The 16,052-nt window shown below is 45.7% G+C and overlaps 1 protein-coding gene across 3 annotated transcripts in view; it reads right to left on the bottom strand.

Moving 5' to 3' along the window:
• Nucleotides 1-16,052, bottom strand: part of CHRM2 (cholinergic receptor muscarinic 2) — a 542,609-nt gene that overhangs the window by 110,843 nt on the left and 415,714 nt on the right. For 2 of the 3 annotated variants that reach the window (XM_086952978.1, XM_086952976.1), the window contains one exon: nucleotides 6,983-7,105. The exons of the other annotated variant lie outside the window; for it this stretch is intronic. The gene's annotated coding sequence lies outside the window, so the exon portion shown is untranslated. The remainder of the gene's footprint in view (nucleotides 1-6,982; nucleotides 7,106-16,052) is intronic. 3 annotated transcript variants of the gene reach the window in all.

The following is a 16,052-nucleotide window of genomic DNA, read 5'->3' on the forward strand; positions in this document are numbered from 1 at the left end:
TGAGCTCGCCAGCCTCCTCGCTGGCTCGGGCGGCGCCTCCAGCGGGAGGATCTAATGTACATTTTCTCTGCGACTTCTGCGAAGGATGGCTGATAACGTCCCCGTCTCTCCAAAAAGGCGCAGGGGGAAATATATCCAATTAATTGTCATTGACTCAAGTGCCTTGCCCTCTGCTGCGACTGTTGAAATCAGACATCGTTTCTTCACCTTTCCTAATGGTGTGGCAGTCAGAAAAGTGCGCCGTTCAGACGGTGGCCGTGCTGCCATCAATCCTTTCCCATAAACCCCTGTTGGAAGTCCCATCAAACAACCTCTATTAACATTATCTGCATCTTCAAGAACTGCAATAGGCTTCAGACACCTGCAGAGGGCTCCACCTGCTTCTGCCTCAGTGCCTATGAGAGTCTGGCGAGCAGGGTCGGCCCGTACTGGGAACGAAAACTGGCCCTGGCAAAGTGCTCGGCCGCCCCAGCCCTGGGGAGGTTGGGGTGCCGTCAAACTCTTTGCCAGGGCCGATTTTCGACCGATTTTGTTACAATGCCGATTTTGCAGCTATGCTGCAAAAACGGCCCTGTAACAAAAACGGCCCCCATAGCCCCAAACCTGCACGGCATCAGTGCGGCGCACCCGGGGATTGCCCGGTGCCCGCTACGGCCAGTCCGGCACTGCTGGTAAGTAAATACAGGGCCAGGGGCCACATGTACGACCGTTTTTACCAATCGGGCCGTTAGGGATCTCTAAATATTTCAGTGGCATGTACAAACCCTATTTTGCGAGTCGGTATCCTATTTCCGACTCGCAAAATAGGGTCTGCGACTCCCTATTAGGAAGGGGCGTGCCAAAGGCGTCCCTTCCTAATAGCGATTCGCAGTGGCGTCTTGCAACCGAAATGCGGTCACAAAACATTCACATTTTACTATCAATGGAAAGTTGGTAGTAGGCCAATTGCAAATGGGAAGGGACCCTTTTCCCTTTGCGAATGTGAGTGCAAATATTTTTTAGGAACAGGCAGTGGTCTCACGGACCATTGCCTGCTCTTAAAAAATCAAACTGAAACGTTTCACTTTTTCTTTTTTATTCACATTCTGTGTTCCTTTAAGGAAGACGGGCTGCCTTTATTAAAAAAAATTGCTTTATTAAAAAAGCAGTCAAAGGCATGATGCTCTGCTGACCCCAGATGGCCACCATCCCTGTGAGTGTCAGACACTGTTGTACATTCCATTTTGCAAGTCGCAAATTCACAAAATGGAATGGTCATACATCTGGCCCCAGATGTTCTAAGGGCGTGTCAAGAACCATTGGACTCTCTAGCACATTACGGGTTTAAGAACTGCCCTTCACTTTGAAATGCGTTTAATCAGTCGCAACACAAAATGCATATTTGCAGGAGATTCAAATAACCCAGCATCATTAAATAGTATTCTACGACCTTCTTTGCAAATGCAGGAGTCTAGGTAAGCCAGGTCCATCTGCCCTCCATTCTTGCATTTTACTCTCTGGAACATCCCTTAACAGTGACAAAAATGCACCTCAAACATGCTCTTTCCAAGATGCACCATAAAAAAACAGACATCAGGGTCAACTACATAATGCTGAAGAAGCTATGTAGATGAAATTTGTGGAGTCAATGATTCAAACATAAACATAGCTAACACTGAGAGGGGTTACCATAAAACAATTAACAGGTTTGGCATTAAGGGGTGTTGCTGAAAAACGTTTGTAAAAAGGAGGATAGTAGGACTGCTGGAAGTGAACCGCGTTCCGGTATCATCAGGGGCAGTAAGATGAAATATAGTGTCAAGGTTAGGGATGGATGGTACTCATGGAGTTTCACTCCGGGGAATTCCGCGGTGTTCCAAAAAAGCTCAGTGTGATTCCGCAGAGTTCTGTGAGCAGGCAGAATCGGCATGTTGCTCTGAATTTTAGTGCCAGGAGCTTGTTCCGTGCTGCAAAATCAGTACGAACGTCTCCACGCACTGGGGCGCTGTTTCTTTGCTGCCACTCGAGTCATTTTTCTACTTGATTCAGAAAAGGGGGTGGTGATGAACAGAGTGTCTGAATTAAGCAGACCACTCTTACCCAGTCCAAAGATCAGGGCTTGATCCATCACCGTTTTTTAGCACACTGCACCATCCCAGCTCAGAACTTGGCTATATGCAAATTAGTCTGGCCCTGGCCCAGTGCTTCATGGGAACAGGGCAGACCAAACTACCAAGCCAATTCTTATACTGGGAAGGAAACAAGCTTCCGGGGACCGGTTTCTGGCATTTCATCACCACCCCCTTTTCTGAATCATTTTCTACTTTAGCAGCAGTTTTCTCACCATGAACTGTCGCGACTGTCTGCATTAAGAAAATCTTAAAGTGGTGCCGTCGTACTGCCCGAAAATAAATTTAGGGAACATCAATTCTCGCTCCCCAATGAGCCACGCATGAGAAAAAGCTCCGACACCCGCCCGTTGACGGAGGTTACAAGAGTAACGTGGCGTGGGCAAAACTCTGAAAAATCCGACGGCAGAGCGGAATTTATCGCCAAACCCTAGTCAAGGTATTTAAGGGTAATACAGCAAAGGGTTTGAGGACCAAATCTTTCACATTTTCTCTGGCTCTCACAAATGTTTGCAACACAGATATGTGAATAAATAGAAGTTGCCTTTCACTGTCTATTGCACCTTTCTGGCCCAAGATGTATCCCAGCCTGTAGAGACCACAGATTGTTATAGAGTCTGAAGATAGATTGACCCTTTTACATTACCTACTCCCATGATTTGAAACAAGTGGTCTGGGAAAAGAAAGGTGAAGTGCGAACTAAGGCTGCCATAAGGAGAAAACAAGGGGTGTGTTGTAAAGGAAAAAAGGAATGCAGGCTTGAGTGGTGATTAGTGGGGGTGAAGGAAAAGCAGACATTTTAGATGAGCAAATTTAGAGTGTTGCTGGTATTGAGGGTGCTCTACAGAGGAGCTGCTTTCCACCTAAATTTGAGAACTACCCAGAGTTCTCCGCTTCTTTTTTGCATATGTATATTATATATATATATACATATATACATATACTCATTAAGAACACCAGGTGCTGTATTTAAATTTGGAAGCGTTGCTAAAATGACTGTTATGCCCATGAATAAGTGCAGGGTGCACAAAACGCGTCGGGCTTTTAAGACTGTTGGAGAGGTCCTGATGTTATGCTGCAGCCTTTCTCAAAATAAAGCGGAGAAAACATACCTCTTGCGTGTGGCTTCCTTAAGAGGGCAACTTCAATTTTTGGATTTTAAACGGTTAAGCTCGGTCGTAAGGAAGCTCCACCACAAAGTTGGTCTCATGGCAGCGTCTGGGGATGCTGCATTATACAGAGGCTTGAGGGAGCGCTGAGAAAGTTTGACTTTGGAGCATGTTCGTCAAAGACTTTTTCCTCACCCACTGTGGATTGATTAGTCGGAATTGAAGGCAGCGCCTCGCAGCTCACTCGAGAGGGACTCCACGGCACTACAGAGGCCAGCAGGCAGTGCGCCTGTGAACTCCCACGGGGGCGGGCCTCATTAAGAACACCAGGTGCTGTATTTAAATTTGGAGGCATTGCTAGAATGACTGTTATGCCCATGAATAAGTGCAGGGTGCACGAAACGCGTCGGGCTTTTAAGACTGTTGGAGAGGTCCTGATGTTATGCTGCAGCCTTTCTCAAAATAAAGCGGAGAAAACATACCTCTTGCGTGTGGCTTCCTTAAGAGGGCAACTTCAATTTTCGGATATATATGTATGTATGTATGTTTATATATATATATATATATATATATATATATATATATATATATATATATATATATATATATATATATATATATATATATATATATATATATATATATATATATATATATATATATATACATAGATAGAGATAGATAGAGATTTGCCCATTTAAACTGAAAATGTCTTTGTCGTGTTTGTAAAATATATCATTGATACAGAGGCGCTAATCCCCTAATGGATTGCACTGCTGAAGGAGGATCCATTAGCATGGCATTGGAGTTGTCAATGATGTGCAAAACGATTGCCCTTAGAAGTTCACATTTTGCAGACACTTATTGGAAAGGTTTATAATTAAATCTTAGCAACTCAATGTTAACCCTATTACCATCCAGAGTGAAGAGATCAATTTAATTCCCTTTCTCACAGTAAAGTCATTTTGGGTGATATCGAAGGTGTGAGGTTTTAATTAGTAATGAGTCCAAGCAAGGCATATCAGTAGAAGTTGTGGCAGCCAATAGGCCGGCCTAACACAGACATTCACGAAAAACAGAGACTATGGTAGAACTGTATCTGCATTCAACATCTGTGGGAAGCTTTTAATTAGTATTGAAGAGAGACAATAATTAATTATCTGGTCCCTAACATTATCCACAACATTCATGTCATGCAGCTAGTTAGGTAGGAGGTACAAAACTAAAGTCTCACAGAAAACCATTGATCAAAAAAAAAACACTCTTAGCAACATCCTTCTTTATGACAATGGAAGATGATTTGACCTTCTTTTCTTGAATCCTTAAAATTTGCAGAAGATTGAATTGAAAAAGTGATAGGTGTTTTTTTCCTTTTTCAAATGATTCATGAAAGAGAGCACTGATCACATTAATGATAGTAGCATGTTGTAGCAAAAGCAGCATATTATTGCTCAAAAGTGTTTAGTTTTCAGATGAAAACATAGTGATGGAAGAGACTATTGATCGCAAAAATGTCTAATGACATCTAAAGGTGAGCATACATTGCAGTGATGTAGAGTGCAGTGGCATAGAGTACAGTGGCATAGAGTGATTTTTGGAATGTACATACAGTAAATTCACCTATGAAGACGAATGCCTTCAAACATGTTAAATGGACAACAATATAAGACGGAATCTGATGGGCAGGGAAAGGGCGCAATAACAGATTCTTGTCTGAAGAGGAGGAATAAAAATTAGTTTAAAAGGGTCTTTGCTCAGAAAATAATGACATTCATAAAACAAGGCACACCTCCTACCTTCTCTCTCTCAGGTGGAGTTACAGGAATTGTAAGAGACTGCTGCAGCTCCTGACAGTAGGGCAAGTCCTGGAATAGAATAATGTTTCCTAACCATAGAGACTCTTTCAAGTCTCCAGGTTTAGTCAAAGCCAGAATATACACATCAGCGACCTGACCACCTGGTCCAACGTCAGCGACGAAGACACCATCAAGACCATAAACTCCATCCACTCCGGATCCCCATCTGACTCATGCCCTTCCCACGTTTTCAACAAAGCCAGCAAAGGCATCGCACCCCATCTCCGGAAAACAATCAACATCTCCTTCCAGACAGCAACCTTCCCGGAGATCTGGAAGCACACCGAGATCAACGCCCTACTGAAGAAACCCAAGGCAGACCCCAAGGACCTCAAGAACTTCAGGCTCATCTCCATGCTCCCCTTCCCGGCGAAAGTCACGGAGAAGATCGTCAACAGACAACTGACCCGCTACCTCGAAGACAACAACATCCTGGACCCATCCCAATCCGGTTTCCGCAGCAACCACAGCACCGAGACCACCCTCATCAGCGCCACCGACGACATCAGGATCCTGATGGACAAAGGAGAAACAGCCGCCCTCATCCTTCTGGATCTATCAGTAGCCCTCGATACGGTCTGCCATCGCACCCTGACAGCACGCCTCCATGACGCCGGAATCCAAGAGAAGGCTCTGGCATGGACCTCGTCCTTCCTCTCCGGCAGAACCCAGAGCGTCCGCCTCCCACCCTTTCGCTCCTAGACCACCGAGATCATCTGCGGCATCCCACAGGGATCTTCCCTCAGCCCGACGCTATTCAATATCTACATGGCACCACTCGCCCACATCGCACAACAACATAATCTCAACATCATCTCCTACGCCGACGACACCCCGCTGATCATTTCCCTCACCGAAGACCTCCACACCGCCATAGCCAACCTCGACAGAGGAATGAAGGCCGTCGCTGAATGGATGAAGAACATCAGACTGAAGCTGAATTCAGACAAGATGGAGGTCCTCATCCTCCGCTCCACCCCGTCAGCCTGAGATGACTCCTGGTGGCCAACTTCACTAGGAACAGCCCCAGAACCCACCGACGACGCACGCAACCTAGGGATCATCCTCGACTCCGCCCGCTCCATGACCAAGCAAGTCAACACAGTCTCTGCGTCCTGCTTCAACACCCTCCGAATGCTACACAGAATGTTCAAATGGATACCCTCCAACACGAGAAAGACCGTCACAAATGCCCTCGTCACCAGCAGACTGTCCTACGGGAACGCCCTCTACGCACGAACCACATCAAGCTCCTGAGGCGGCTGCAACGCATCCAGAACGCCGCGACACGACTGATCCTCGACGTCCCATGACGCAGCCACATCAAACCCCACCTGAGAGACCTGTACTGGCTCCCCGTCGACTAGAGGATCACAGTCAAACTCCTCATCCGCGCACACAAGGCCCTCCACAACGCTGGACCAGTATACCTCAACAACAGACTCAGCTTCTACATCCCCACCCACAACCTCCGCTCTGCCAACCCGCCCTCGGAACAGTCCCTCGCATCTGGAAAACCACAGCCGAAGGCAGATACTTCTCCCACCTCGCCGCCAAGACCTGGAACACTCTACCTACCAACCTACGACAGACCCAGGACCTGCTGGCCTTCAAAAGACTGCTCAAGACCTGGCTCTTCGATCAGTGGCAGCCCCCCCCCTAGCGCCTTGAGACCCTCACGAGTAGGTAGCCGCGTTTTACAAATGTAACTGTTGTTGTTGTGACTGCTCCAGTGATGTCCAATGAAGTGTCTCACTACCACTCCACCAGCCTTACACATGTCTTGAATATACCCATGATTTGTAACTATCTTGTTCAGAATTTGACTCCATGGTTGGGTGAACTGAGTTTTTTTTACATTTGAATATTCTTGAAACTCATGCCACAAAAATATTTATTCCGTACTCACCTATAACACATCCAGAAACTGCCCAGTCACCACTCATCCAGCAGCAGGAGGACTGGAAGCCGGTCTCAGCATGGGCCACTTCTTAATTCTGATGCAGACCGAAATCAAACTTATCTGTTAGACCTGGAAAAAGCAGCAAAGACCTTCTCAGATATTTCCATCAACACAAATTGGCGTTTGGTTATTTCACATTGGAGGTGAGCAGGAATGATAGGGAGCAGTAACTAATACTTCTTAACAACAACAAGGGGTGGCTCCTCCACTAGGGTGGAGGAGCGTCGCCCCACTGCTTTCTCGCAGTGTGAGAAGCAGAAACATAAAATGGTAATCACTACCGTTTTATGTTTCTGCTTCTCACACTGCAAGAAAGCAGAAGGGTTTGGTTGCGGGTGGGGGGCTGGTCTGCGATGAGCAGGGCTGGGCAGGGGAGGAGTGGCGTGCCCACTCCTGAGTGCGTATGACTGGTCATGTGCCCTCTGCCTTTTCTCCATGTAGGCTGCAATGCAGCCTAGAGAAAATGGCCTCCCTGTAACCCCAGTCTAGGCAGTGTCCTCACGAATAACCATGCTGCCATTGCAACGTTATGATTGGCTTAGATGAGGGGAGGGAGGCTGCCTGCTTCCTGTTCCTGCCAGAGGCAGGAGAGTTGAAGCAGGAGCCGAGAAGACACGGGACCAGGCCGGGGAAAAGTACGCTTTAAAAAAATGATTTATCATTAAGTTAAAACTCCACCCGCCCCGCGCGATCCCCCCCCCTCCTTGTGACCCCCATCCGCTCGCAACCCCCCGCCAGCCATCGATCACTGGAAACTCTTCCTCATCCTCTCCATGCAAACTTCTAATAACTTGTCAATTTTGGGGCAATTGGATATAATATGCCATTATCTCGAGAATGGTCTTATCAATTATTTTTAAGAAACATAAATGCAATGTCTGTCAAAAGATAGCCTCAGGAAGGGTCGTTCCAACACAAACAATTACATATATAGTAAGAAACATAATAGAGAAAAATATTGTTTTTAGGCTGGAGGTCTTTAACTGAAATTACGTATATAGATAAAAACCTAGGATCAGTCTTCAGAAAGTTGCTGCTAGATCTGGCCACAGCTCCTAAAACATAACATTCCGCTAAAGTAAATCACACATATCTACTGTCCTAGCCTAACCCTCCTTCTCGATGAATGTTCTTCTCCAAGGACACAACTCCATAGTGAAGAGTGCCTGCAAGACCATGTTGAAGAGAAAGGCACACACTGGGATGTATGACGTTACAACGCATACTTTTACCACGCATGCCTTTACAACACGGTTTTTACATTGCATGCCTTTACAACGCATAGTGCTTTGGGGCGCTGGATAGTGAATAGTTTAATTTACTAATCCAACTCCAGTCCCCGGGGATAGTAGGGTAGGTGTTGGATAGGAAATTAAAACTATTCCCTATCCTAGAGCGCCCCCCCAGCGCAATGCGTTGTAATGGTTTGCTTTGTAAAAGTTGCGTCGTAAAAGCACTGCGTTGTAAAAGTTGTGTTGTAAAGGTTGTTTACCCACACACTGTGACAATGGAAATATGTAGGTAAACGAAATGAGATACGAGGAGATGATATATCCAAGGAAATGGATGTTATGCTTTACTGTTATTCCACATCTATGTGGAAAACATTGGGAATAATGAGATTTGACTTGTTTAGAATACAACATTTTTAGCGGTGAGTAAATATGTGTAAATAGTTTTTAGTAAATTTCAGGAGATGATGAGAAAACCCACAAATTACACTACATTTTCAAAGCTTTCTTTTAACAATTTTGAAACAGGCAATCTTCAGATTTTTTACATATTTTTGTCAAAGGAATAAAAGTTAACCTCTTTAGGGAGACATTTCCTACAAGTGCACTAGAAATTTGTCAGAATCAAAACGGAAAAAAATCTGAGTGGATCGTAGTAGTTTGTTTATAGGGAATTATGTTTTTCTTATGTTGTTCCATAGGCATACGAGGATTCAGTCAAAATCACAAGGCCCTGGCAGACATTTTGAAAGCACACCAGTAACACCAACAACCAATTCACTATTAAATTGAGAGGGAGAAGCAAGTAGTCAAATACTGGAGCGTTGGCAAAAGAATGGGGTATATAGATACGTTTTAGAAACATTTAAAAATGGTTCACCTTCCACCTCCTTAAGGCAGTACCTCAGGTTTGAAGTCTTTAATGGTACCACAACCACTCCATGAGCAAGTTATCGTGCCAACCAGTAAAGCTAGTAGTCGGTCAATTAAGCTTTATTAGATTAATAAAAATCATGTACCACCGAGACACCATTTTGGTATTTGTGCGCTTTATAAATAGCATTATCATTATCATAAAAGCAGGCATGCGGCGTTACACAATAATAATAAAATGTAAATAATTTTACAAAGAGTTAAAAGTTAAATAAAAAATATTAATAAAAATAAATATAATTTCATAACAGGTAAACATTAAAAACATCAAATCAGACAGGAAACTTTTTTCTAATCCTAAGAGCCCCAGTCAAGAAGCTAGGAGTCATCGGATCACTGGTGCAGAGAAACACTCTAAGTTGTGATCAGCTCTCTCAGCAAACCCTGTGTAAGTATTTAACAAAGATGGAGCCAGTACAACCCATGGGATATGTGTTATAGGCAAGGGCACTAGCGCATACTTAGACCCCTCTTGTCTGAGAATGGTGAGACAGGAATTAGACAGATTAGCCCGCACAAAGCCCTATAATGTTCATATAATGCCTATGTACCATTTGCTTGATAGTGTTAAGTGCTAGTCAGTGGAACATAATGAGCTAATTTCTGCCCCCATAATTAGATCATTAGATAGGATCTAAAAAAGTGGACAAACAATCAAGTGTTGGCTGAGTTACGTTTTGAAAATGAGATTGCTATCCCCAGGTCAAACCCCTGAAGTCAGGGCTATAATGTCACAAAGTCCACAACTGGTTGTCTTCCATCTCAACACTCCACAGCACCTGCTCAACAAGATCTCCTCTTGCTGACAGTGTTGAAAGAAGGGCATCCTTTTGATAATGTAAACTTCAAGAAACAACAAATCCCTAATCTGTATCTTGGGGTTGGGATCAATGAATATAGAATATCTCCCAGTCAAAACATGCCCTAAATCCTCTTTCACCTCGTTCACCAAATACTGGACATTCCTAAAAGGTAAGTGACGGTCATGTCCCTGCACACGTGCAGGTGTCCCAGTATTTTCTTTAAAAATACCTGATGTATTTTGCAGCTCAGAGGTGCCCAATGTTGGCCCACAATGCTGCTTGGCTCTGTGTAACCAAACAGAGTCCAACTGTTGTGTTGTATTGTAGTATTGATACAGCGTTTACTACCTCTATGCGGGGTGACGAAAGGCATTTTTGAATAGGTAGAAGGTTGCACCGTGGACAGTGACTGGTTGGCAGAGTACCATGTTTGTCGTGATCTTTTGGGAGAAGCATTTCGGTGCTGTGCGTGAGGACCCAGAGAGTTGCTCTGGTTACGACAGTGTAGGACCTAGCAGTGTGATGAAGATGAGGTGTGAAAGATAGGTGAGTCAATTATAATTATAGTTAGGCCTGAAAGCAGGTACACAAGCACAGGGGGTGCAGAGTGTACACCCACAAAAGGCTCGGTGGTCCATATGGCAACTTGTGCAAGGCAGAGATACTGTTGAGTGAGTGAAATGATCCTAATGGGGATGAATGGGGGCGGTGAAATGATTGGTCAAAATGCATCTTTTTAGAGCAGGACTACCCACCACTGTACAAATACACACCATGAAGGAGGTAAAGAGTGGAGGAGGAACCAAGCTTAACAACCAGAGGTGGACCTACACAATATTTAAAGGCCCAGACTTAACCTACTCCTTCTAGGCTGAAGGAAGCCAAACTTGTCGCTTGTGCACCAAGCCTCTCCCATGCTCCAAAAGGCTCTCAAAGCTGGACGAGCGTCAATTGGGGAGAGCCCTAGCATCAGTGCTTAATTTGCTAGGGCCCTCGTCAGCAGCCCGTTACAGCTTGCACCACCCATTGCCCCTGGCTGTGCTGCCAATGATGGTACCAACACAACTAACCATCACACTCATGCAAGTTTGAACATTCAGACTATTCTAGCCCCCCAAAGCTATAAGAATGGCTTTGGCAGCAGGTATTAGTCATGTTTGATGTAAATTGAATAATAAAAAAACACTAGTTTGCTCATCTGTAAATTAGAGAGAGAGCACCGCCTTGTGGCAGACTGTCATAAGTGCGGGTCCTGACAATTAAGTGCTGGTGCTGAGCACTGGAAATCACCGTCTCAAATTAAGCAATTAGGTTGTGCCATAGTTCAGACCTTAGCCATGCCGGTGCCCTGCACATGCAAGGGTGAGCGACAAAGCTACTGGTAGGTTGATGCCCTGAGCGCAGAAGGATGAATCAGCCATCCCTAAGTTACCCATCTGTTCTTACCCCAGTAAGTATGCAAGCCGTATACTTCTTAAATCGAAGAGATCATTGCTCTTTCTCTTTGTACCTGAGGAGGCACACTCCTCGCCTTCTACAGCAGCCTCCCAGGCAACTTCCACCTCCAGTTTTAATAGGGAATGACAGTTCAGAGTAGAGAATGGAAATGTGGTAAAAGGAGACTTACCTTGCTTCCACTGTTGCAACTGGGGGCATTGCATCAAGTGAGAAAAATTAAGTGCACTAAGTGTGATGCACAAGTTGTAGGGAAAATGAAGTTGACTTATATATGGACTCAGTTTGAGGCACAAGTTAATTACAAAACTGACGTTGATTCAAATATGCACCTAGTGCTCCGCACAGGTTTTTGATTTAAAGGGTTGAAGGAATTATGCACATAGTGCAGGGTCTTGGGATAGTCCATCCTGAAGGTATCATCCTGTTATTTACGTCTGGTAAATGGGAAACATCATCATTTATTAACCCAATCCAATCCAATCCAAAAATTCTTTATTTCGGCCATATAGGCCATAAAAGATGCAGTACAAAACACAATACATACATTTAAAATGCAATTTTTAAAAATACACTATGTAAGAATCTCTACTCATCCAGCGAGGAATAGGGAGTGACACGACAGTACCATGGTTCAGAGGGCTATTTTCTTTCTGGTTATCCATACTGCCATTAGAAATTTGGATATAGCGAACACAATGTGACCCAAAGTGCTAGTTTTCAATACTCTGAATGCCTGTGTGTACTTCCTGAACCCCAGGTTTCTACAAAGCGGCGGTATCCAATATTTGCTGGGTCTGTGGTAGGCAGGACATACAAACATGATATGGAGATCATCTTCCTCATGGATGTTACAACATGGACACATTTTGTCACCCCCCCTTAGTCCATTTGTAGGTAAAAGATGTCGTAGGGAGTGTACCTAACCTCCATTGTACAAACAATTTCCTCGCCAGGATAGGAAAGATAAAATCCATAAAAGGTTCAAATACATAAGAATTTTTGGATTCCAGGAATCGCGCAGTAAGGGTGCCGCTGTTTTGAGCATTCATCATAAGTGAAAGGCTCCTGTCTTTGTAGATTTGGGTCAAGGCTTTGCGTGAGATCCTTTGGCAACCTTGCGCGGGATCCTCCCATAGCTCCGACAGGTTCATGGTAAGCAGTTCGTTTTTTATGAAAGCAAGCCAGGCAATTTTACTATTGCGGTTCAGGCTCATGACGTGGATAAGGTCCTGCCTGTAGTGATGTAGTTCATTTGTGGACCAGAGCCTGTGCCAAAACTTCACTGGCTTTGACACAAGCTCCTCAGCAATAGGGGGAAGACCCATGTCTAATATCAGTGGCAGGAGTGGCGTGCCTTGTGGAAGACCTAATAGGTGCCTTAGAAAGCTGTTTTCCACTCTTGCCAAGTCTTTACCTGCTTTATACCCCCATAGCTCACTACCGTACATGGCCGCTGCCTTGGCTTGAGTCCTATAGGTTTCAAGGGCCGGGCTTATGGGCTTGAAGGTGGAAGTATTTGCTACCTTCCGAATTGCACCCGACAGCTGGGACAGTTTAACCCTTGATCTAGCTATCTGACGGTCCCATGATAAGTTTTCTTGTAGTGCTACCCCCAAGTATATGAAGGTGGAAACCCTCTCGAGGCTAGCAGTACCCAGGGTGGGATTGGGTCTGGCTTTGTTTGGTGGATTAAAAATCATGAACTTGGTCTTCTCTGTGTTCACCTCCAACCCGTGCTGTCGACAGAAAAGACCAAATCCATCCAGGATCCTCTGGATCCCCATGGGGGATTTGGAAAGCAGGAGGGTATCATCGGCAAACATGATTGCCGGAACCCTCCTGCCTGCCACATATGGGGCGTCATTGTCCGTAACGTTATCTAGATGTGATATAACGTTATTGATGAAGAGACAGAACAGGGTCGGTGCCAGGACGCAGCCCTGCCTCACCCCTCGACGGACAGGGAACCTGGACGAAAGGTTGCCATCCCTCCCACACCTGACCTGTGCATAGTTGTTCTCATGCAGCCTAGTTATAATACTAAGAAGCTGGGGGGGTACTCCTAACTTTTCCATGACCTCCCAGAGTTTCCTGCGAGGGACTAGGTCAAAGGCTGACCTCAAATCCACGAAGACCATGTACAGCCTTCCCCCCTCTAACCTCACCGTCTTCCAATAAAGGAGGACGAGGCGGAAAATCTGATCCATGGTCGACGTGTTTTTTCTAAAGCCAGCCTGCAGGGGGCTCATGATATCATTGTCCTCCACCCAATCTAAGAGATGGTTTAGGATGAGGCGCGCAAAGAGCTTTTGGGGAACATCTATCAGGCTAATCGGCCTGTAATTGGCCGGGTGCAGAGGAGACCCTTTCTTGTATATCGGCACAATCTCTGCACCCAGCCAAGAACAAGGGACCGCCATGCCTTCTAAGATAGCGTTGAAAAGAATAAGGAGGTACGGACCCCAAATGTCAGGGTGATGTCTAAAGAGATCCCCCGGTAGCTTGTCCAGCCCCGGCGCCTTTCCCAGCGCTAGGCGCTCCAGTGCAGTCACCACCTCCCCTAGGGAAAATTCCAGGGCCATATCCGAGGTACTGGGGGGGTCAGCCACCACTCCATCGGGCCATAGAATAGTATCTTGGTAAAGTGCCCCAAAATGGGCCTCCCAGACAGAGGGGGCGATGTTAGGTTTGACTGCTGATTTGAGTTCCCCCGTCCCGTTGTTTACCAGGGCTCAAAATTTCCTAGAGTCTTTAGCTTTTAGGGCTTCAGACAGGTCATGCCAGTGATTCCAATCCCACTCTTCCCTTGCATTGGCCATTGCTGCTTTGTACTCCCTCCTGAGGTCTACAACCTTACCCTTATCAGAGCCCTCCTTGATGGTAGCAATTAGCTCGGATTTAATTTTCCTACAGGAAGAGGTATACCAAGTAGGGGTACGAGTCTTTTTCCTTCGTGATTGTACCACCGGATGGAAGACCTCTGCAAGGTCCCTCACTAGTTCCTGGTGGATGCTGGCTAATCTCTCGTTATAGTCCGGGGGTCTTGGTTCATTTATGAGATCATCCACATCCTTGAACCTGGGAAGTGCTAGGCCACATAACTTATTTATGGCATCTTCTGTGTTGAGCAGCTTTCCCCATTTAACACAGCGCCTATTTGTGGAGAGAAGCATATCCCCCTGGTCATCTCCGCAGGCAGTAATGAGCAACCCTGCTGGGGGAAGTGGATGCTGGATCTCCAATTGGAGAGCATTATGGTCACTATCTGACCTTAATAACACCCTGAAGTCGAGAACTTTGGGCCACATAGTGATATCTATTAGAATGTAGTCCAGCCTTGACTCGTGGTCCTTTCTATTGAAAGTGCACACCAAGGGGGTATCATATGGGGTACGCCCATTGCATGCCCTCAATGCGAAGTTCAAGGTAAGGGACGTGAGTTGTATTGCCAGCGGGGACCAAGCTTTAGGGTGAGGTGAAGACGAGGGTGGGACCCCCCAGAAGTCATCCTCAGCGGTGAGAGCACCCTCCTTTAGTCCTTCTAGGGGTTTGAAGTGACAATTAAAGTCCCCTCCCATCACTATCTTGTGGTCACCTGACAATTGACCTAGGAAGGAAGACAATTCATCCAAGGTGGGGGATTCATTGGGCGCGGCAACTGGTTGCGAGTAAACATTGACAACGGCCCATGATGTTTTACCAGGCCATGTAAGCAGCACACACTGGATGTCCTGCGAAAATGTATCCATCTTTTCCGCCTGACACCCAATGTGACTCGCTACCCAGATCGCCAAGCCTCCCGAGGGCCTCCCCCTCCTGTTCCACTTCGCTGGAATTTCAAAAATTTCAAACCCCTTTCTGGTCTGTGGTTCCCTCGCCCATGTCTCCTGGAAAAGGAAGATGTCGCTACCACTTATCAGGAGATCCCACTCAGGTGTACCTGCCTTGTTTGCGATCCCTGCCACGTTCCAGGAGAGAATTCTCAGCCCTGGACCTTGTGGTGGTGGATCTGACCCACCAACCAATTTGCACATTTAATGTACTTGTAATTGTCTACTAAAGTGGTACTCCATGTACCAAGGTCCTGTTAATTAAATGCTACTAGTGGGTCTGCAGCACTAATTGTACAACCCACTTAAGTACCCTGTGAAACATGCCTCAAGCCTACCATTTAAGCACGTGTGCAGTTTCAAACTGACATTTCGACTTGGCAAAATAAACCTTTTGCCCTCCCAGACCTTACTTTTTAATACATATAAATCACCCCTGAGGTAGGCCCTAACCAGCCCATATGTCAGAGTGCATTGTAATTTAAGTGTTGGACATATACTTTTAAGTTGTGCATGTCCTGGTAGTGAGAAACTCTGAGATTCGTTTTCACTATTGCAAAGCCTACCTCTCCTTTAACCTCTTCGCTGCTGATGACGAGCTCAGCTCGTCATCAGCCACGGTAGTCGTGTGGGGATGACGAGCTGAGCTCTTCATGTAACGCAGCTTTTCGTAAATTGCCGCACACTGCGGGAAAAGCCGCTGCAGCGATGCGGATAAGATAATAATGGGTTCCCTTATTACAGTTAATAAGTGATATTC

This window comes from Lissotriton vulgaris, chromosome 1_2 (assembly GCF_964263255.1).
Source record: "Lissotriton vulgaris chromosome 1_2, aLisVul1.2, whole genome shotgun sequence".
Taxonomy (NCBI): Eukaryota; Metazoa; Chordata; class Amphibia; order Caudata; family Salamandridae; genus Lissotriton; species Lissotriton vulgaris.